Source organism: Orbicella faveolata, unplaced genomic scaffold (genome assembly GCF_042242905.1).
Source record: "Orbicella faveolata isolate gen_17 unplaced genomic scaffold, um_ofav_v1 contig_13, whole genome shotgun sequence".
Taxonomy (NCBI): domain Eukaryota; kingdom Metazoa; phylum Cnidaria; class Anthozoa; order Scleractinia; family Merulinidae; genus Orbicella; species Orbicella faveolata.
In genome coordinates this window covers 13,004,837-13,027,440 of record NW_028301540.1, presented here as the reverse complement: position 1 = coordinate 13,027,440, position 22,604 = coordinate 13,004,837, and the positions used below count along the sequence as shown (strand labels likewise).

General features: G+C 38.3%; 1 long non-coding RNA gene and 2 pseudogenes across 1 annotated transcript; all 3 read right to left on the bottom strand.

The window, feature by feature from the left end:
* Positions 1–369: 369 nt before the first annotated feature.
* Positions 370–15,913, bottom strand: LOC149115064 (uncharacterized). The gene is made up of 3 exons (XR_016206231.1): positions 15,265–15,913; positions 13,088–13,182; positions 370–420 (listed from the first exon to the last, which is right to left on the bottom strand). It is a non-coding gene; the product is annotated as an uncharacterized LOC149115064 (long non-coding RNA).
* Positions 4,564–5,345, bottom strand: LOC149115065 (uncharacterized; annotated as a pseudogene).
* A 1,195-nt stretch (positions 15,914–17,108) lies between the features above and the next one.
* LOC149115063 (uncharacterized) lies at positions 17,109–20,615 on the bottom strand (annotated as a pseudogene).
* Positions 20,616–22,604: the final 1,989 nt, after the last annotated feature.

Below are 22,604 nucleotides of genomic sequence, written 5' to 3'. Positions count from 1 at the left end.
TCGTTAAGACAACTACGTCGGGACTAAGATGCCGATGTCGTATTTTCAAAATTATCCCTTATCAAAAACAGGCCTAATAAGATATTTGGTCTCAATGGGGTATGGCATCATAACGTTGCTATGATAATTCAGATCATGGTAAAACGTACATCGCCTAAAACATTTATCTCTAGCACACCTGGCAGTACCGTTCGATTATCTGTTTCAGAGTTTATTTTGGTCATGTCATATAGATCCAAAGTTTGGACACTTAGGGAACAATGGGAGAGCATTAACTTTGAAAACAGTAATGGCTGAAATATTAACCTGAATCGTAAAAAAAAACAAGATTATTTTTAGTAAAAAAAATACAATTCTATAATTGACTTACCACTCCCCTCAGAGGGTGACTGCGAATTGTGACTTCCTCTTTGGTGTACACTACAAAACGATGGATCAGCTGAGTCACTCAAGGAACTGAAGAAACTTCATATGTTTTACAGCTTGTGTCAGAACCTGTCTCGCCTCTCGATTTTACTGTATTGTTGTGCAAATATCGCAAGCAGATTAATCGGGAAATTTTTCGCCGTTAGTCAAACTGTAAACTGTGAAGGGTTAGCACAAACAAGGAATTTTGGCAGACGCAACTTTCAAAATGCTAGATGTTTTAATGCGCATTCTTATTTAACCTAGCTTTGAAATGATGTTCTTTAAATTAAAGAATTATTTTAGACAGAATAAACTAAAACAGTTAAACGACTCTGATGTTTGAAATTTATGGAAGGGACTCACGAGACAACAGAGAAATCGACCTGCCGTCAAGAACCAACACCATGCAGTTATGGACTCAACCTCATCCCAATGTTGGGGTTGTATCAGTGCTCCAAAGAATGGCGCTTGAGAAAATCGTTTTCCTCGACAATATTAACGAGTAAGTGGAAGTAATCGACAAGCTCAAAACCCAAGAACAGTGAACCCACTCCGCCAATTTACATCTTGGCGAGAAATGTACCCGATCTTCACGAACGAGACCTGTTCAATCAAGTGGAAAAGACAATGCCATACGACATGCGAAAATGTCGGAAACTTAAACCGGAATTTTTGGTCGAATGTCTCGCGCTCCACTCAACCAGGAGATTTTTTTCGCTCGCCTTAAACAAGAACAATCCTCGTTAATTGAGAAAGCCTTTCGATGGGGATTTTCTTATCTCCACAACACATAGAAGAAGACAATGAAAACGTACCAGACTTTGATAACATCTACTATGCATAAAGGAGAATTTGATTAAATCATCGAAATAAAGTTGTTTCTCGTTTATTCCCGATATCTATCTAAAGAAGAACTAGTTCATGCTTTTGGCTTGTGTCTGTCGAGTTATATTGTACTTGGAAAGTTTGGAGAGCACTCCAGGAGTTGAGAGTTTCTCTCGGCTGAAACTCGAGCACTCTTTTATGCTTTTCTCAAGCTCTCCAGATCCATAACTCGAAAGAGCTGTACCACGTGTTTAAGTCTCTTGGGACCCGTTCCTCGAAGGCCTCGAAACGTTTTCACACCCGGAAAGCCGTAACAAAATCTCAAATCTTTTGATTACAGAGCTGTTTTATTCACATATTCTTAATATGAACAGAGGTTGTCTTCATACAAGGAGTTTCAGGCGTTTCCACCTCTCGGTTTTTGGGTACAGATTATCTAAAAATGGCTTTCCGGGCCCGAAAAGTTTCCGAGGCGTTCGAGAAACGGGACCCTGGGCTCTTTGACACAGCTCCAATACGTGAATTTTTTTTAATTGCTTAAAGGTTAGCACCGAAGATTCACACACATTTTCCTAACACGTGAAAGCTGGAATTTAAAAATTTTGGTAGACCGTCCGCTTACATGTTCGAGGTGAACGCACAGGCGCGGCCAGCCTTTTGATGGGAAGAATCCGGGCTGGTAACAAACCGTATTTTCTCGATTAAACGTTGGGTATCGACCCCTTTAGGAATTTATGTTCGAAGTATATAGACTTTAAGTTTAATGATAGTGTATTTAGCTTTCAAAATAATGAAAGAAAGCTCTACTAAATTTCACTCTGGTTTAAACTAATAGAAGTCAAATAAACACCTGAGCCATGAAGTCAAGTTTAAAACAAACACTGGAGGTGTTTGAATCGGAAAAACAACAGGAAAACTTAAAGACGACATAACAAGGCGGATTAAAACTCTTCTTAATTAGTTTTCAATTTCTTAGTTTATGATGAAGGGAGAACTTCTAACTATTATTCACGAATGTCTGTTATGAAATCTATTAGTTTATTACTTAAAGGACGGCCTCTAACGGAACGAAATTAACCTAAGATATATAAAAAAATTGATGTATATTAAATTTGTAAAAAAATTAATGTATATATAAGTAATATATAAAACAAACGTTTAACACTGTGTAAGGTGCATGTCCTTTTAAGGGGATTGGGAAACTTACACGAGATGAAATAAGAAAGGCGCCATAACTTCAACATCTTTTTCAATACATTTATGAACTGGCTGTGAGTTAATATTTTTGCCATACGTTCCCAGACAAAATATAAGAACGCAAAAAGGATCTGAATATTTTACACATGCCACGGAACGACGACTACGCCGAAGGAATTTGAAAATGCATTAATCACCGGTCAATTTGGATTTGTGTTTGAGGAAAACTTGGTCAAGAAAATCTCACGATTATCGTGACGTCATCGTTTTCGAAAAGCTCCATTTCTAAAATTTTTTCCGTCCACGCGAAAACGAAACGCCGGCGTCGTCGAATTAACTCGTTTTGCTGAGCTCTTATCTTTGGTCGCTTTTGAAACTGTATATGAAAATTTTCATGCCATTAAATAGAACGCGCGCGGATAACCCGTTTTCTTCATTGTCTTTATCTGCAGAACAATCGATCGAGAGCCGAGTGTGACAAAATTTTCGAACCTCTCGATATGGCGGAGAACCTCGGCGCTAAAATCGAAGCAATTCTGAAAAAAAAATTAGACAAGCTTAACGTCATCGAAATTCAACTCTACGAATTGGAAAGGAATGTGGGGGAACTCAAAGCAGGCTCAAGACGAGAAAATCCTGAAACGTTCTTCGGCGTACCAGAAAATACTAGGGAACTTAAGCACAGGTCGTTTTAGAGGTAACGGCAACTTTAGCGACCGAAAGAGCCTGGGAAGAGAACGACGTCGTTCCCGCCAAAATATACACGTTAAGCAGCCAGACGAGTTTTGCAGCAGCGACGCCGGTAGCAAACTCTGTTCGCTTTTAAAATAAGCTGTGAAATGAGAAACCTGCTTCCTTTTTTGTACGACAGTAAAAGCATCTGTGACGAAGAATTTTTGACCTTGTACGAAAGTTACAGTTCCAAGAATCCAGAATTCCCTTACCGCTCCTACCCAAAGTTTGATTACGACCAGATGGATGAATCAGAGTGTTTAGCGGAGTTCAGAGTGCGAAAACAGGACATAACATTATTGACAAATGTTCTTCAATTACCAGTCACTTTCCTATGTCCGCAAAGAACAACTTGTGACCGAACTGAAGGGCTTTGTATGCTTCTGAAGCGCTTGTCGTATCCATGTCGCTATTCAGACATGATTCATCGTTTTGCAAGACCAATTCCTGAAATAAGCATGATTACCAATACAGTGATGGATCATATTTTTTTGAGCCATGGTCATCAAATTTCAGAATGGAATTTTGATATATTCAGTCCACCAATGCTGCAGGAGTATGCAGATGTTATCCATTCTAAAGGTGCGCCTCTCAGCAATTGCTTTGGGTTTATAGATGGGACAGTCAGACCAATTTCTCGCCCAGGCCAACACCAAAGAATAGTGTACAATGGACATAAACAGGTACATTCACTCAAGTTTCAGTCCGTCGCTCTACCAAATGAAAATGAAAATAAGCTGCCACTTATAATCAAGCTTTCATTAATTTATTAATCTTATTTTTCTGTTTTGGTAGGCACAGGGGAAAACACACGATGCAAGCATGTTGGTAGATTCCAATCTTCTCCAGGAATTGGAAAGGAATGCATTTTCCCCAACAGGCCAGCCCATGAGTGTTTATGGTGATCCCGCCTATCCCCTGCGAACACACCTGCAGGTAACATTTCGCCATGGTGCCCTAACACCGATGATGGAACAATACAACTTTGACATGAGTTCTGTTAGAGTAACTATGGAGTGGCTCTTTGGGGACACCATCAACGACCTCAAGTTTTTAGATTTAAGAAAAACCCAAAAATTGGAATGAGTAGTGTGGGAAAAATTTATCTTGTATGTGAACTTCTTAATAATGCTATTACCTGCCTATATGGCAACAAAACCTCAGAGTTTTTTGGTCTAGCTAGACCCTCCTTCATTGCAGTATTATTTTAGATAAATTCTCTCAAATAAACAGAGCAGAAATGGAGGCTATTTTAATTAAACCCAAATTTATTAAGTATTTGAATTCGTCTTGGTGGTCACCAATGTAAGAGTCAAACTTGTAACAACAATAATGAATGAACTTGGTTTTTTTTTCGAATTCACAAAACGCAAGTAGATAATAAGACTTCAGTTTCAACAAATACCTGTCTTTTTGTTGAAATAAATAAACACTGACTTTACATGTTCATACTTGGGGAAAATGTCATTGTTTCTTCTCAAGCAGCTTTTGGATAACTGACAGAATAGCTAGATTTGTTTGTTGTTGTTGCTGTAAGACAATCACGATCACTTGCTGTTTCTGCTCTTGTTCTAGTCTTCTTAGATCTAGCTCTTGTTGTCGTAATTCTCGCTCATTCTTAGCTTTCTCTTGCATGAATTCAACTAGCGGTTCGGTGCGAGCACTTCTCCTTTGGCACTTCGGTTTCCCCTCGCATTCATTGCCATTCTCTGTTGACCTGCGCTTTTTCGTTTCGCTGTATCGTTCTAAAGCTTTCTGCCTTACGTCCTCTGCCTTGCTTTTATCTTCTTTTTGCTTTCTTACCTGAACATAACCAACTTTGTTTAAGCTCTCTTCTTTCCCGACGAGTTGTTCAAGTAAAACATCTATTTCAGACATGTCGTCCACGGATATTCCACTTGCAGTTTCTTCTTGATGTATCTTGGCCTTATACTTCTTCTGGAGAAGAACCCATCGGCCCTCTTATCTTTGAGATGAAACCTGATTGTCTTCACTTGATTTAACTTTTCTGCGATCGATTCCCACCTTATTCCCTTCGCAACGCTTCCTTTTTTGAATGAAAATAAATCGCTCGCCAGGATTTCTCGAAGCAAAATAACATCATGATCTTCAGTCCAGTCCATAGCTCTAAAACCAAAATACGACAATTCAGCTATTTGACCGACGATCGAGAAAAAAATGTAAACTTATAAAGATACGCATAAAAAGTTTTTCTGTTGAAATGTCTTCGAAAGACTCAATAGTTCAGCTTACTTTGGTTTTCCATCGGAGGCCAGCGCCGACACCTTTTGCTCAAAGTTACGAGAAATGAAAATGTCTGTGCTTTTATCTATTTCTGAGTATAAAATTTGAACAACGCGAAAGAAAATACTTCTAAAAAGGTAACAAGAGCAAAATAAAATGTTAAAACAAGTTTGAGACAATCTAGTGAGGGAAAGATACTCACGTTCTGGAAACAACGCCAAAATGAAGGTTTTCAAGTTCGCGCGAAACGAAGACGACTTGACAGACAACTCCAGAACGCCCACCGGAACAAAATGTCATTTCCGGTCGCCGTCGCCATCGCAAAATAGCCTGGTGCTTAAGTTCCCTACTAGTAAAGATATCGAAGAAGGACCACAGTGAATCACATCAGAGCACAATGAAGAAGTCGTTTACCACGCAATTTCTGGATGAGCATTTAAAAGGCATCGCCCCTGCGAGAAAATTGAGTTTCAGAGAATAAACCGCTTTGGAAGGCCAAACCCGCTAAATTCTCGCCCAGTAATAGCAAGATTCCTGTAGTAATCTGATAGAGATCCCGTAATAGATCATGCACATAAAAACCTGAAAGGTCATCAAGACTTTCGTGTCTTCGAGGACATCCTGTAGGACCTATAACAGCTACACAAAAAACAAGTGGAGCAGCAAAACAGAAAAAAAGCTAGAAAGTGAGGCCATATAGAGTAGTTTAGCAAAGCCAATCTGGGCTATTTCTCGACGGCAAATGTGTTGCCCCAGAACAGCCGTTGCAGTAATTCTGTCTGCATGGGTCTGTATATCCTTTTGCAAACTATAGAATTTCTGGTCTTTGATTACTTTTGTAAAAAAATATTTGCCATCAAGTCCCATGTCCCAAATAACCAACCGCATTTTTTTTGTCGAATGTAACGCGCTTCACTGAAACAGAAGATTTTCCACCCGCCTTAAACAAAAAAAATCATCCATTTATTGGAAAATTATGAACGATAGCGACTACCTTTCGTTGGAGATCTTTGTATCCCAACAACGTGTTCACAAAGACTCACGTGAACTACACATAAAAGAGAATTTGACTGCATCATCGAATTAACGTGGTTTCTCGTTTATTCCAAATATCTATCAAAAGAAGAACTAGTTCATGCTTTTGGCTTTGCGTCTGTCGACTTATGATAAGCTCTTTAAGTCGGCGCTCACACGCAAAGTTTTCGTCATTCGGTATCAATAAAGATTCACGCACATTTTTATACGCTAAAGGACCTAAAGTTGGAATTTTAAAAAATTTGGCAGACCATCCGCGTACATATTTAAGGTTAACCTCAGAATTAACCTGCAAAATGCCTTAATGTATATTAATTAAACCCTGGGCAAGCGAATAATTATTTCAAGAAAGGTTTCAGAACGTAGGAACGGAAAAAAGTATTTCATTTCCACGCCAGTATCCTCGAGCTCTACTGCTCTTCTTGTATTCTATTGAGTAAGGTCCTAAGGAAAACTGTTTTAAAAAATTTAAAAGACGCCCTGACAGGGCCAGCACTTTGATGCAAGGAATCCAGGGTGTTGATATAATCCGCAAAACAAAGGGAGAATTCAGTGCAAGGCATGGTGGATTAAAATTCTGTCCAATATTTAAGATTATGTATTTTTTTCTTTCCATCTTATTACGAAGTACGGACTTTTCATTGCTATGAATGCCCGTCATAAATTCAGAATCTATTAGTTTTTTAAAAAAAAATTTTGTACATAATGAACGAAAATCAGCCAAATCTAAGTAATGTATAAAAAAAACAACAAACATTTTACACTTTGTATACGTCCTTTTATCGGAGTTGGGAAGTTCACCCGAGATGAAATAAACTGAGCGCGACACAGCTCCAGCACTTTCCCAATCTTTCCTAATCCATTTATTCAATATATGTGGCTTAATCTTTCTGGCCACACGTCTCAGACGATATAGTGCTACATATCAAGAAACGAAAAAAAATATCTGTAATGCTTGCACAGAAACCTGACTCAGAGAATACTTGGGACTATCTGAGAAAATATCATCTGTGACTGTTTTGACAGTTCATTAACCAGTAGGCTATAGCTGAATTGCTCAAATCTTGTTAAAAACGTGAGCGTTGAAATCATTTTGAACAAATTTTCACAATGCCTTCTGCAAAGAAGAAAATTCACAGCGGAGCATCCATTCCTTAGAAATTTTAGTAACCATCAAGCCGAGTAGATTTGGTTATGTCCGTCCGTCCGTCCGTCCACCCGTACAGACTCTGGGGGAGGGGGAGGGGAGTCTCAAGGTAACCCGAACGGGAGAGCTCAAAAGTGCCATCTTTTCTTGGCGCGATGAAAACTCATTGCTATATTGCTATGTCAACAAACGATAGCGGAGTTGATAATGTAATGTTTTCAAGAGAGGGTTTAACTGAGGGAGAACGTGAAAGAAAATAATCGGGAGCAAGAATTACTAGTAACAGGAAAAGATCGCGAAAGAGAGCAGGCTCGGCGAGGTCTAGAGAAAGTAAGCGAAACAGTACTGAACAATGCCGTGAATTAGGGCGAGTCAGGGCTGAGAGAAAGGAGATGAAACAATACCGAGCAATGCCGCCCATGAAGCAGAGCTAGCGAGAGCTTGAGAAAGGAGGCGAAATGGCCGACAAATTGTATCAGAAGACAACAGAACTTCCCAAGTTAATTCGCGCGTTGAGATGTGCAGCCATGCAAGGCAAGTCACATGATGTGTACTGTGTTTCGAGAAATTGCAGAACGCTAAATACAGCAGAAAAGATGATTGATTCGTTGATCTATCGAAAAGATTAGTTCAGATTGGTCTTCACTACTATTGCTGCCTGGAAGACTCGCGGTAAGCGACTGATCTATTGTTGTGGTGTTTTCAGGTGTTTTCTTTCTATTATCAAAGCCTTCCTGACTTGAGGTCATGCTGTGAGATATTTTTTTAAAATTACATCGTTTTAATTTCGTTCATCGCTAAATAATAACACTTGAGTCGCTTTGTGGAAGTTGTTGTAAGTTGCATATTGTAAACAAATAGGTTTCGCTAATTTCACGGACTACAACCTCACGTCTAAAAATAATCAAACTGTAAGCTTATTTGTAACACTGTAAGGCGAGTTTTGAATTTTTTTTTTCCGAGGCGCTCGCTTCATAGACTGCTAGAATTTCCTCGTTTTGTTAGTTCAATTTATTCGGTTTGGTGAAATGCTTGGGGGTTAAAGACTGGTAAAGCCACCGCCGATAAAATGACTGCAAAGTCGTCGGCAAAAATAATATTCAAATCTATGCTTAAGCGTGAATAATTATTAAACTTTAGCGCTGCAAGTTTTTGAACTTTTGGAGTGCCCTTTTCAGGCTTGTAAATCCATTACTTGGCTTTATTAAAACGGGATTTGCTGTTTGATACTCAGGTGCAGTGATATATGTATGTTGTGTATATTTAGATTTCCTCTTGTTCAGTTAATGAGTTGCGGTGAAATGCTTAGTTGAAATGTCGAGATAATGCATGTAGACCCTGTCTGCACATGAGGCTCTACTTTGTTTTTGATTTTCTATTTGATTTGATCGAGGGCACATGGCCCTTATTTTCCTTTTGAGAAGTTTTTGGTGTCTGGCTTTGGTGTATGTAAAATGCGGCATTTTGTACAAAGGGCTATATTCAGTAATGAACAATGTAAATTAAAACATCATTTAATATATGCTTATAAAAACGTTAGGGTGAAGAAATCTTCACCTCGTCCATTTCTCTGTAATGAAAATATCTTTTACTTACATATAAAGAATTTAGTTGGTGAGCGCTCCCCTCTCTCTGCTCTCTCTCTTTACCCCCTCTTCTTTGCTCTAATAGTTTCATTAACTACTTATTCAAGCCAGAGTGATGTCTTTAAAGGAAAATCTTGAACCGAGACCCTGCAGTATTGATCGAGCGACAGCAAGGTCAATATTACGAGGCTGAGATTTGAGATTTTCTCGAAAAGAACTGGGCAGGGCGAGAACTTCTTTCCCCTAAATATTTTATATGGATGTAAATGATATTTTTATTACAGAAAACCGGGCAGGGAGAGAGCTTCTTTACCCTTAATTTTTTATGTGTCTAAATGATATTTTTATTACAGGATACTGGGCAGGACCAGAACTTCTTCGCCCTAAACTTTTCAACTGTATGTAAATGGTATTGTGTTTTAGAGAACTGGACAGGGCAAGAACTTCTTCACCCCAAATGTTTTATATGTATGTAAATGATATATATATATATATAAATCTTCACAAACACCAGCCACACATAAACGATCTTCATGAACTCGTATATACTATCACAAATGAAGACAAACTGCACAATTTAGTTGCACACCTATATTTTGACTGCCTACAACAGTCTTCACCCTGAGGAAGACTGTTGCAGGCAGTCAAAATATAGGTGTGCAACTAAATTGTGCAGTTTGTCTTCATTTGTGATAGTATATATATGTCTGGATTTATGAAAACGGTGTTAAAGACTGAATCAGGTGTTTTTTGACTTTTTTTTTCTTTTTTCATTTCTTTGTTTTTTTTTTTCTCCTGCTTTCGCTATGACAGCAGCTTGTAAATCTTACCTAGCATGAAATGTAGAAACTCCTTGCCGCATGTTTCATTTATTTAGGTATTTTTTTCATTATTTATCGACCCCCCCCCCCCCCCTTTTTCAATTTGCGTTAAGTTTAGCCCAGGCTACACTCATCTGAATTCAGTTCGCGCGGTGACTCTGACAAGGAGCGATCGATTAGCGTTCTGTATTTGCTGTCTAAAGGAAGTCTGCCCGAGGACATCATTAAGTCCAATGAAGGCCCAAGTCTAACGATTTGCTAGTAAGCGTCGTCCATTATCGTACCTGAGGCGGGCCTGAGGACATGTGTAAACTGTACGGGTCACATTTAGTCCCGTAACAGAAGGCCGTTTGCCCTGTGGCGATAATGTTGTGCTTGCTTTAGACAGCAAAAATCTTTCGCCACATCAATTTAGGGCTTAGACGTGCAATGGACTAGACATTTCTAGCTGCTGTTGGCGTCATTTGCTCTGAACTTTGATGTAGCTAAAGACTTAGAAAAAAAATCTGTTGAAATCTGGATGTGCCATTCCGCGCTCGACAAAATTGAAGTACATCCGGGACATTGCTATTTGCGAGCAAAACATGGCCACGAGGAGAGAAAAGAACATGAGTTCAAGCGCTGATCGTGAGTAGAATTTCCTTGTTTTATCAATTTTAGGCGTTCTCGGCTTAGCTAAGTATCAGAACTGTCTGTGATTGGCTAGCGCGGAAGAAATTTATTTGCGTGGCTTCCGGGCGATAATTGACGTAACGACAACATGTTGAGTGTTCGCTTACTGCTAACTATGGCCTAGTTTGTCAAAAGTTCAATCGATTCTCGATGTAGAAAGCTCTTGTTCAGTCCATTTAGGACGATGCAGGCCTTTAGAAAGCGATAGATTACCTCTCCGCCGCGGTTTTGATATCTGTACGTTCGGGTTGATTTAGACTCCAATTTCATGTTAAAAGCACCCTTAATTAAATTGTACAATTCATGATTCAACGAAAAGACGGTGAATTTAGTCTTCCTGGCCTCAAAAGGCATACAGGAGAGTTATTTGCTGCTATTTGAGCTACGATAAGCCTCGTGGAAAGCTAGCTCTAGGACAGAACTGTAGCAAGTTAGATTATCAGTGACAAGTCAAATTCTATGGCTATGTTTTTGCGAATCCGGTCAGATATTGAAATGAAATGTCACGTAACGGCTACTTTTTGGCTGAAATATAGAGGTAAATAGCCGATTCCACTGCTTGCCATGCTCTTGTTAGCGTGACTGGCTAATTTAACCCACAGTAAAGACATAGTGAGGTCATTTAGGTGAAATCGCAGAGGTTAAGCCTGTCTAAATTAGTGCCGCGACGAACCAAATGATCAATTTAAGCTCTAATTTAGTTTTGTTTGGCTCGTTCGACTCATTTGCAGCGACTTTAAAGGCTTGTATAGGCATGGTATGGACTCTATTAAGAGTACATAAATGCTATAAATGCTATTTTTAATCCAAAAAAAAAAAAGAAAAGAAAAGAAAAGATTTCTTTGCCCTAAATTTTTTATTAGTTGTAAGTTTTTGGAAGAAATAACCCAATAAAGTTTCACACACAATTTTGTTTTTATATACAGTTGAACCCTGCCATTTCGAACCCTCAGGAGAAAGAAAAAAAAAATAGTTTAAAATAGCTGATAGTATTTGACTTGAGTGCAAATCCATAAGGGATATGGTTTTGAGTTCGAAATGATGGGGAATTCAAAATGGCCGAGTTCGAATTAGTGGGATCAAACCGTAGTACAGTATAATTTTTTGAGTAAATTATGTTAGTATATTGATAGGATATAATTATTGTTTATCCATTGTACTGTAATGTTATTGATATGTCAGTTCAAACGTATCTTGGCTTGGCTGACCAATGTTCCAATGCCTTGTAACCTTTCAGTAGGTTACCCAAGTTGTATCATGGATGCAAAATACTTATAGCTTCCTGATATTGCCTCCTTCCTTGTAATTTAATTTTTGGCATTATTTAATTAAAAAATAATAATAATAATTAAAGGTAATCCAGTAACAGTTCCTGAGTAGTAGGGAATGAATCTCATTATAGGGGAGCTCCTGTGCGCGAGTTGAGCCCAAACCCTTCGAAAATTATGTAATCCATCGATCTAAAAATTTTGGTTGTCACGTCACTGTCCGTGCGCCAAGCCCAATACCTTGAAAATTATGATAGCACCATTAACATAGGTGCATCTTTGATATTGCTCATCTGTGTTATGGTTTATTGACTGCTGTCAAAACAAGGTATCCACTGACCAGTATCACGTGACCATATCACGTGTTCAGGTTTACAACTCATTTAGGTCACGTTTTTTTTGAAGTTGATAGCTGACCGCTTCAAAGTCTTCTATCGTAAGATCAGTTTGGTACACCACATTTCTATGAGATTCATCTACTTTGTCTATTCGATCTGTGTAGTCGTGGTCACAGTAAGGTAAGCTTTTACATCCCACAGACTTTGTCAGAGCTTCACTCGCTGGAACATCTGTGATATCTTTGTCACATATTTTCGGCTTCTTTTTTGCAGGATGCTCATCGGTTTGGAACGCTGCGGACTGCTGGACACGAAGAGTTCGCTTTTCTAGCCTTTCTGTCCGTAGATGTTCTTTTGAATCTCTTTTGTTTGGATGGAATATTGTTGGAACAGCCCCTGTTATGATAGATAACTTACCAGAAAGTCCCTTTTTAAGATCTTCGTACTTGAAGTGCAAAGAACAAATTCGTGGGTCTGACAGGTTCTTGAACTTACTGTCAGCTCTTGTGCAGAAAGTTTCCCATTTTCTCCCTATTTTGACGTTGCTTGGAAACCCAAAATATGACAAATCTGGTCTGTTATGAGTTCCGTTGGTACAAACAGCAACTGAGCAATATTTCAACATTTCAAGCAGAAATTCAGTAAGGGTTTTTCCGTGTTTACATCTCCAAGTATTTTTGCATTCCCTAAGCTATTCCCCCAAGCCTCGCTTTCACGTTCAAAATCACGACCAGTCCCTAACGGCAAAATATATCGGAATTGGGCTTTTATATAATACCTGATGTTAAAAAAGTACTAATTAAGAATAACTTACCAGAAGGATTTGCAAACTGTGCAAACTGTGTCTTCCTCTTGTGGTAAAGCGACTGCACTGAAATGATGAGCAACATGTTAAAACATCCTCGTTACCTTTTTAATGAAAAAAAAATTGATTATTTGGTAATAGGTGTCCATCTTGCCTGATTTGTTGTATTTTTTCTTCCAAGCAAACTCTTCGGTCTCAAACTAAAAATTCCTGCTGCAGGATAACTTCCCTTTCTGTGAGGATCAAAGTAAACAACACACAGTTTGTTTAAGGTATTAAATACCCGCAAAAACGACAAAAAAGTGACTTTCGTAAAACAAAGAGTTTTGGAGCTCACAACCCTTTTGTTACCTCTACTTTCTAGCTGTGGGGCTATTTTTTGTTATTTCAAAATGCACACCATAAAAAAGGGTAAATTTGAAGGGTACTCCAAACTTTATTTTTTCTTTATTTTATGTTTCCATGGCGACCAAGATGAATAAACGTAATGGTAGGTTTGATGGAGATCAACCTGCCCCCAAATTATTAGTATATCACAGCAGGTGCCCAAGTGGCTCCTCCCTTGCAAAGCCTGTGTTCAGTGACAGTGGATGAAAGTAAGCTCCAGAGGCAGTTGAAACAGTGTACTTCTTACTCGATGAGTAATGGTTCAATATTTCTGATTATCACTCCTCACAACACATTTGTCGAAATTCTGTCTTTTTTGCGGGTGTCTACTACCTTAATTAAAATACGCACGGACCAACGTGATTAATAATTAATGATATTTTACTTGTTGAACCTAAGAAGGAAGAGAGCCTAACGGTAGATTCCTCTTTAGCAGTATAGTGATTGATTAAAGAAATTTAGTTCTTGTTCGTCTTAAAATTTCTTCCATTGCTTACATATTGTTCAACGAACTAAAGAAAACTTAGTGTTTTACACCTTGTCCCCGCGCCTGTCTTAATTCTGGGCTTTACCGCATTTTTAGAGGCTATTATTTAGTCACTGCTATTTCAAACTGTCAAACCGTCAAATCAACCCAGCCAAACAACATTCTTAGATGTCATTTCTAAAATTCTAATATTATAAACTGTCAAAGATTAGCCCAAACAAGACAATTCTCTCAGAGGTAATTTCTAAAATGTTTAATGTTTTAACATCCATTTCCATTTTCAAACTTATCGTAGTTTTTGAATGTTGCCTCAAAAAATTAGTCTTTGTTAAAGTCTAGGCAATATATGATTGTTGTGTGTCGGCAATGTGTAGAAGGGCCTGTGAGATAATAAGGGAACCATTGTCTTGCAAAGAACGTAAGACTGTACGCTCCAAACTTCATTGAGTTATACACGCTGACGCAGAAGAAGATGGAATAAACTTCCGAGGAAATACGAGAGAAATTGGCTAGAATTAACTGCTCTTCATGTAGTTGAAGACGCGTGGTTATTTACAGCTTTCTTTCGCGAATACAAGCATTTCATTTATCACGCTATCCGGTACGTTTTCTTCGGCATTTCTTTAACACTGATGTTTGCCAGTTCAACGGTCATATTTAGTAACCGTTATTAGACAATAAATAACAAGGACACAGAAAAGGATCCGTATACCTTGCACATACACCTGGCTAATACTTGGGAATGAGGGCTTATTTTCACATTCTGTTAACCCATACAATACAGATAAATTGTTGAAAGGCTTTTGATGCCTTAACCATTAAAATCGAATTCGTTTTGAACAACTTTTAGTGCCTTCTGCAAAGAGGAAATTCCATTGTTTTCAAGCATTAAGCCTGAATACGAAGGCAGCAATCAGTTAATTAAGCAATAGACCACAAGTTTTTATGGTTTATAGGCTGATACACCACTTGGGATGTTGGAAGACCACTCGAATTCTTCGAGTGTTCTTCCAACATCCCAAGTGGTTTATCATGCCTATAAACCGTAAAAACTTGTGGTCTATTGCTTCTATATAATAATTCAGAAGACATGCGAAATTTCCATGAGTTTACTGGCACAATAAACCATAGCTGATTGACCAATCAGAGCGCGCGGACTCATTTAATTATGGTATAATATGAAATAGTGCCACTGAAAACATTATATATAACTCTGAATCGAATATAATCAAGATTACTGGGTTTTTTTTTGTTTTTTTTTTTTCCTTCACCAAAAACATATTACAATTATGCAATACATGGAAGGGCTTACCAGTAGGGTTTATCTTGCTTGTGCAAACTGCGACTTCCTCTTGTGGTAAACACTGAAAAGTAAGCTGGGACTAGTAACAAACTTCCATATATATCATATATTAAAACATCAGCAATACATTTCGTACAGCAGAAAATTGAGTATTTGATAATTTAGGCTCATTTACCTGTTTTTTCGTTTTTTGTTTTTTGTTTTTTTTTTTTCTGGGAGCAAGCGCTTCAGTCTCAACCTGTTAAGTTCTGCTGCAGGATAAACTCCTTACTGGTTGGACAAAAATGAACGGGAGACAGTTGTTTAATTTGAATACGCACACCTGCGTGATGAATAATTAATGATATCTTCCTTGTTTAAACCTAACAAGCGAAAAAGCCAAACTGTAGATCCACTATAGCAGAAAGGAGATTATTTGAAGTTATGTGGTTGAAGCCCGGAACTGAGGGAAATTCAGATGTTTTACAGCTTGCACCAGAGCCTGCCTTAATTTTGGACTTTATCGTATTGTTATGAGACTATTATTTATTCACTATTGTTCTAAACCAAAAAACGTCAAATTAATTCACGTAAAACATTATTCTTATATGACATTTCAAAAATGTTAATATTCTAACTGTCAAGGTTATTCCAAACAAGTCAATTTTCCAAGCAATGCATATTTTCGAGGCGCACATCGTCAAGAGTTAGCACAAAACAAGTCAATTTTCTTCAGGGACGTATTTTCTAAATTATTGTTTGAACACCCATTTTCATATTTAAATTGATCGTAGTGTTTAAGGACGTTCGCGCGAAAAATTTCCAACATTGATATTTTTTCTGAGACTTTTGCAACTGTAAGATGATGAGCTGGTTATGTCAGAAATGTAAAAAAGAATGGGTGGTCAACGACTTCATTTTGGAGAGAACATGCCCGGAAGAAAACCCTAAATCTGAAAAAACGGGGTTTGTTAGCGATTAAGGCCACAGTGTCTGTAAGCCCAAAAATATTCCAGTTAGATCTTTGAAGTGAAATTTTCTCTGCCAAATGTTGTCTAAGTGGACCTATTAATTGAATTTAGTCAACTGGTGAGGTTCCTTAAAGACCAAGTTCACATTTAGCGACCATAGTTTCACGCGTCTTGCGGCCGCAAGATGCCAGAATTCGATGTCCCGTAGACAGAAATCTTGACTTTTGTTTAACTTCCCACATTCACATTGATTTTTTGTTCATTTTTGGACAATGTGGAAATAATTGTAAATAAAATCTGTTTCTGGAAAGAAAAGTAGGGGTCACCGAACGTCCACCAGGTGATCTGACCGTAAATAATTAACCAATCATCTTCAAGGAGAAATTATTTTTAAAGCCGCACAGAATTCTTTGCGCACCTAGTAGAGGTTGTACTGACCTTCGGCATTTATTCCATCGACACATCGACCGCGCTGTGAGGATAAACATAGCAGTTTTCAGTCGGAAGGCGTTTTTTCTCATAATGCTTTGGTTGTGAGTGGAGTTATAACTTTACTACCGAGTATTCTTAAAGATGTTTAAACTTAGAAAAGTTCAGTACACGATTATCTCGATCACCAAAGACCAAAGTCAGTTAGTTGGCTTGTGGGCCTTCTGGGCACATGTTCTCTCCCGCAAGAGGTGGTTGAACCTTCTTTCCTTTGACCCATACATTTTGATGGCGTATTCAGCTTTGTTGGCTGAAGGAAGTGTGTACAGAAGACATAAGGAAGCCATCTGTCCTGCTCGAACTAAAGATGGATCTTGTACAAACGGGAATCTTTCCTCCGGATTCTCATTGGTGTCGTCGCAAAGATCGAGTCTCTGTTGATTTCCAAACCATCGACGTGCGAAAATTCTAGTAACAGTCATTTGCTTTCATCTTCTTCAACTTTGGTGGACTGAATAGAAAAACACTGACTTGAGTCTTGACACTGAGTCAAGACTTTGCACTTCAAGATCTCTTTTCTTACTCTAGGATCTGAACGCTCCCATGAAATAAATGGTGCTCTAACAGACTGCAAGTGAAAACTTAAGCTTGACTGTGGCAAAATAGATTGATAAAATTCTCTGGCAGACTGTTTGGTTACTAAAGAAATAGACGCTGTACTGAAATTATCTAGTGCATACTGCCATAGCTCATCGGTGAACGACAAGACTGCGTCGGAACAATGAACTTCATTGACCCGTCTATGTACATTGGTTGGAACCTTGCCTTGCCCTGGTGAATCTTCAGTTATTTCACTCTGAAAGAAGTAAGCAAATTTGTAATTTCGCTTATTTGTATATCTTTTCAAACCTTCATGTACAGTATTTGATACCTACTATACCGGTATACAATGTACATAAAAGTGAGAGTTCATGATCGAGCTTCCTAGGATATTAGTAATTTATTTTTCTAATTTGACAAATAATTCTTACATTTACATCCTTCATATTGGAAGTTTTACGTTCTGATGTTTGTCTCCTGGATTAACGGCCAGCTGAGAAAATTAAATTGCTCGCCTGCTGCTCAGATTGTAACATTGATAGTTTCAAGTTCATGAGTAAACAAATATTTACCTTGTCAATTACTAGTTCGTCGTGACTGTCTCCTCTGGATGTCTCTTCCACATTTTCGATTTGTTCTTCATCGCTGTCCATTTCGATTTCCTCAATGAAGGGTAGATTCTTACAGTAAGACAATACATGCAATACAAATTGAAATTAACAAATTGAAGCTTAAAATTGACTGTACCATTAGTTGATGCAGTGGTATGTATTACTTTGGTCATCATAAATATCCACGAGCTCCATCAGCAATTGAAAGTAACTGCTGTAATGTATAATGCTTACGCAGCCTAAACACTGATACAATCTTGTGCAACAGGTTTTTACCTATATCAAGTAATTCATGTCCAGGACTGTGGTTTTGCAATGCAGGACGTGAAAATAATGCATTTTGTTTGTCTTTTTTATAAATAGAACAGAGTTGCTTAAGCCATGGAAAAGTCTAAGAAAAACAAAGTCCAAGGTAAGGGAGAATCTTTGTTCTTGGTAAAGTCAGTGAATCCAAAATCTTAGTTCTTGGCAAAATCAGCGGATGGCCAGAATTTTGTTTCAAGTTGCCCTAGGCTGATCGATGAAAATTCATCAACTGTTGTTTTGGTTCTGATGTAAGGTCCATCAGCTCATTCAATGTTCAACAATTTTTTTGCATTTGCTTAAGGGTGGTAATGTGTAGCCAATTAGTATTAAGAAATACTTTTTATCAGCAAAAGGAGAAGTGCCCCCTGTATTCTGTCAGTGTTGTATTAAATTCTCACATGCCAAGTGTTTAAAAGTTGCCTTCTGAAAGTTTTTCAAGAATTTGTTCTAAAATAGAGAAAAAAAGTGTTATCAGTGTATGTTTACTGATTGATTATAATTACCAATTTTTTTGTTCCAATTTTTTCTCATTCACTGCCTGTCGTTTTCTTTCAGCTTTTGTCGATGATGACTTCTGTGGAGTGCTCTCTCTCGGCTTGCTTGTCAGTTCAAAGACTTCATTTGCAAATTTTTGCTGAATTACTTGTTTCTGATACTGCTGCTTTGAAATGGGAGCATTTTTTCTCCAGAAAATAACAATGAATTTTGTTTATTTTGTTTGTGTGCAGTCTCCATGATGTCGTCTTTGAAATTCCCAAGCATTATTGGGAGACCAATAATTTGAACATCCGAAAGTGCTTTATCAACATAGTACATGTATCCAACATAACTAACGATCTGCTTAAGGGTAGCGGTAACATTGGCAGTGCCAAACATTTGCACAGCCTGGAAGCCAAGGTGGATGCGTGCCTGAACTTCATATTCGTCTCCTGTCAAATCATGTGGTGTGTGGAGAAGGTTTCTGTATGCTCTATCAAGACCTTTACGAAATGTGCATAAGATTTCCAAAAGAGTTCCTTTAAACCCTGATTTTTTTTAAAAAATGGAAGGCATTCTCTCTCCAAATGCTAAAACACCAACTTCATCAAACTTGACTGTTTTCTCCTCAAGGCTTACAGGCTTTGCCAATCCTTTCTTAAGGTTTAACAAAAATTGGCGATCACTGCGAAGAACAGCTACAACAAAATGAATACATGTATGAATTTGTGATGAGGAAAAAGTCAATTGCTGTTCTACATTCAGTAATTTCTTGTTATTTGAGTCACCTGTGTATACTTAAATGTATACTTAATTGGCCACTCCCCAGGGGGGCTTTTCAGGACCAATGTAAACAAACAATGATAAATAAATATTCAAATAAACATAACTAGGTTAAGAATCCCAACTGGCAGAAGGCAGACCAGTTGGCTATGTACAAGTGCAGCTGGGAGGTTGAACTCGGGACTACCGAGAACTACATCAGCTAGCGATCAGAACGGGATTTGAACTAAGGACCTACGGATTTCAAATCCGGGGCTCTAACCACTCAGCCACGCTGCCACTTGTTTTTTTCACAGGACCTGTTATTACTCAGTTTATTAACTCATTAATTTGATGTTGATTGTTTTGGTTTTGTGACTCTTAATTTAGGATCTTATAAATGTTCATGAAATTTTCCTAAATGCCGGGCAACAGGAAAAGTTTTGCATTTGTTTAATTGGTCTTATTGTTAATTTTGGGCTTCTTTGCCGCAGGTTAAAAATGTTGATACAATAATACAAGGTTATTTTCTCTTCAAAAGGACTCAATTCATCAACTATTATGGGGCAAGTTGTAGATACAAACCTGATGCAGTTTTATCAATCTGCAAGCATATTGTTTCTGCGAATCAAAACCCAGGGTGGGATGTTCCAGGGTAGTATTCAGAGAGTAGAGTTCCACAAATATTTTGACGGCCAGTATTTCCAAGATTTTGTCTGGCAAACTCCCTGTGTTTTTATTTGCTAGGGGCTCTTCCACCAACTTCTGCTTTAACTTTTGTTTCCAAGCTTTCAGTGTCCTTGACAGACCAAACGGGACACAGGTATGAAAGTTTCATGTCTCCCAATTGACTGTGGTGTTCTGGGGTCTCAGGAATTGGTTAGGAGGACTTTGCAGAAGAATTACCAGTTGAAGATCGTCTTTCCTTACCATCACCACAACTCCGACGGACAATTTTAATTTCTTTCCCACTTGGTGGATGTTTGATTGTTTTAGTTATGTAAGCTGTTCATAAACTGCCCCTGCGCATTTTTGGACAGTGTCATAGTCATCATTTCCCAACCAAAGAGCTACTGTTAACACTGTGCTCAGTAAATTATAAGGCTCAATGATTTTCACCCTGACACTTGTCTCCCCTGTGAAATGGCGTGACGATTTCAGCCATGGGAAACCTTCAGTATAGTCCATAACGATGGTGCTGTTGTTTGGTGTTGTAACTGCACTCTGTACAACTGACTGACTTAGAAATAGTGTAATGTAATTCTCAATGTCAACAAAGCTCACAAGTACCTCTCCAGATTCATCAAAGGTCAGGCCAATCTTTTCTAGCAATTCTTGGTGTGTGTCATTCAGATTAGTAAAAAATTTTTCTTTACTGAGAATGGAGTTTATGCCAATTTCTTGTTCAATTGTTTTTCCCTACTTGGAAGAGGAGTTGCAGAGCGTTTGATCGAATGGTCGACCGAACTAGTGCCGTGGCAGACATACGATAATAATACTGATAATAAAATGAATGATAGAATAAAAGCAAACTAGAGATGATGGCATACAGTACCTTTAATATTGTATAAACAGCACACTCTTAAAAGCGAATTAAAGTAAAACACCAAATGATTTTCAAGCTTACAATACGATGCAGCCAGCGCTGCAAGTTGTGCGATTCAAGTACTCAAATCGCTTCTATCCAAGTGTAGAACAGATTCACTGTCGAAAGAGACTTCCCAACTGTTCAAATCAACACTTCTCATATTTACAGCACAATTCCGATTTCCAATCGCGGTATAAGACAAGATAAATTAATTCTAAAAAGCATCGATAGCAACACTCGATCTGGCAGTGACCGCAAACCATTCAAATGCAAACTCACGACTTCGCGCGGGCTGCCTTATGGGATACGGCAATAAAATTTTCTCTTAAGTCTCGTGCAATGTCACCAGATCACCTGGCAAGATCGTTAAATCTAGGCAAAGCTATAGCAATGGCCATCTGCCCTACCATTGTTTATTTTATTACTTAGCGCGCGTTTTCATGCTTGACGTGGCGTGTGAATTTGCGTGCGCAGTAAAGATGCGCAGAAACAATTAGCGCGAACGTCCTTAAATGTTTTGTTCTTAAAACATGAGCGTTTTTCAGTCAATTCACAATAAATTTATTATTACTTACAAAACAAGTCAGAAATTCGTTGAAAGGACCGTGTGAGAAAACAGAAAGTTAATTTACATGTCAAGCACTAGAACAGGTACGTCCCAGACTTCATTTATGCTGATGCAAAGGAAGATGGGACAAGCTCCCTAGGAAAATTCGAGACAATGGCTTGAACCAGCTGTACAGCTTTAAAATTGAATATTTTGAAATTATTCCATAAATTAGACTTAAAAGAACACGTTTGCACCGTACAGATTGTTCTTTCCTATTTCCGTTGTTTCAAATTATCATTACTTAGTTAATATTTTTTTCAAATTAAAGTATGTTAAAAACTTGCATTTCATATATATGTTTTTGTAATCTCCTAAATATTTTCTTTCATTTTCATTCTTTAGAGTCGAGAATTGAACCTTTATGCATTTAGAACCTGGGCTTTCAAATGAAGCAAAAAATGGTGAGCTGTCGCACTTTGTAATCATCGTCGCAGTTTGTAATTCTTGGCTCAACTTGTATGAAGACAAAGTGACCGCATGGTTAGTGGACTCTGAATCGAGGGGTCTGGGTTCGAGCCCTGGCTGGGGCCGTTGTGCTGTGTTCTTGCCCACGGTGCCTCTCTCCACCCAGGAGAGTAAATGGGTATCCGCAAATTAAATCCTAGTTGGGGATAGCCTACTCTCGACTAGCTTCCCACCTTGGGTCAGAAATACTCTTCTCGCTTCATGCAACAGAAACCTCGCGGGCTTCTTTTAGTTCACCAAAAATTCCGGTTAAAATTGAGGAAGTTTCTATCGGCAAATGGAAGAGGGATTTCCGAAAGTTGCGGAAAAAAAGACAACCTTACGAGGTATGCCCAAACTTTGAGAAGTTTCTTACTGCAAATTCCCGCTCAATTTAAATTTTCCTCGCGGAATTTCCGGAATTTTCCGGTTGAAAGATTCGCATTTCGGAAATTTACCTAGTTGTATAACGTCCCCCTCCCACGTCTCGTAAGAATTAAGGTTTCCATGAAAGTTTAAGTTTCCATGAATTTAAATTCACACCCGGGCATTTATTCTGACTCGGTGAAGAA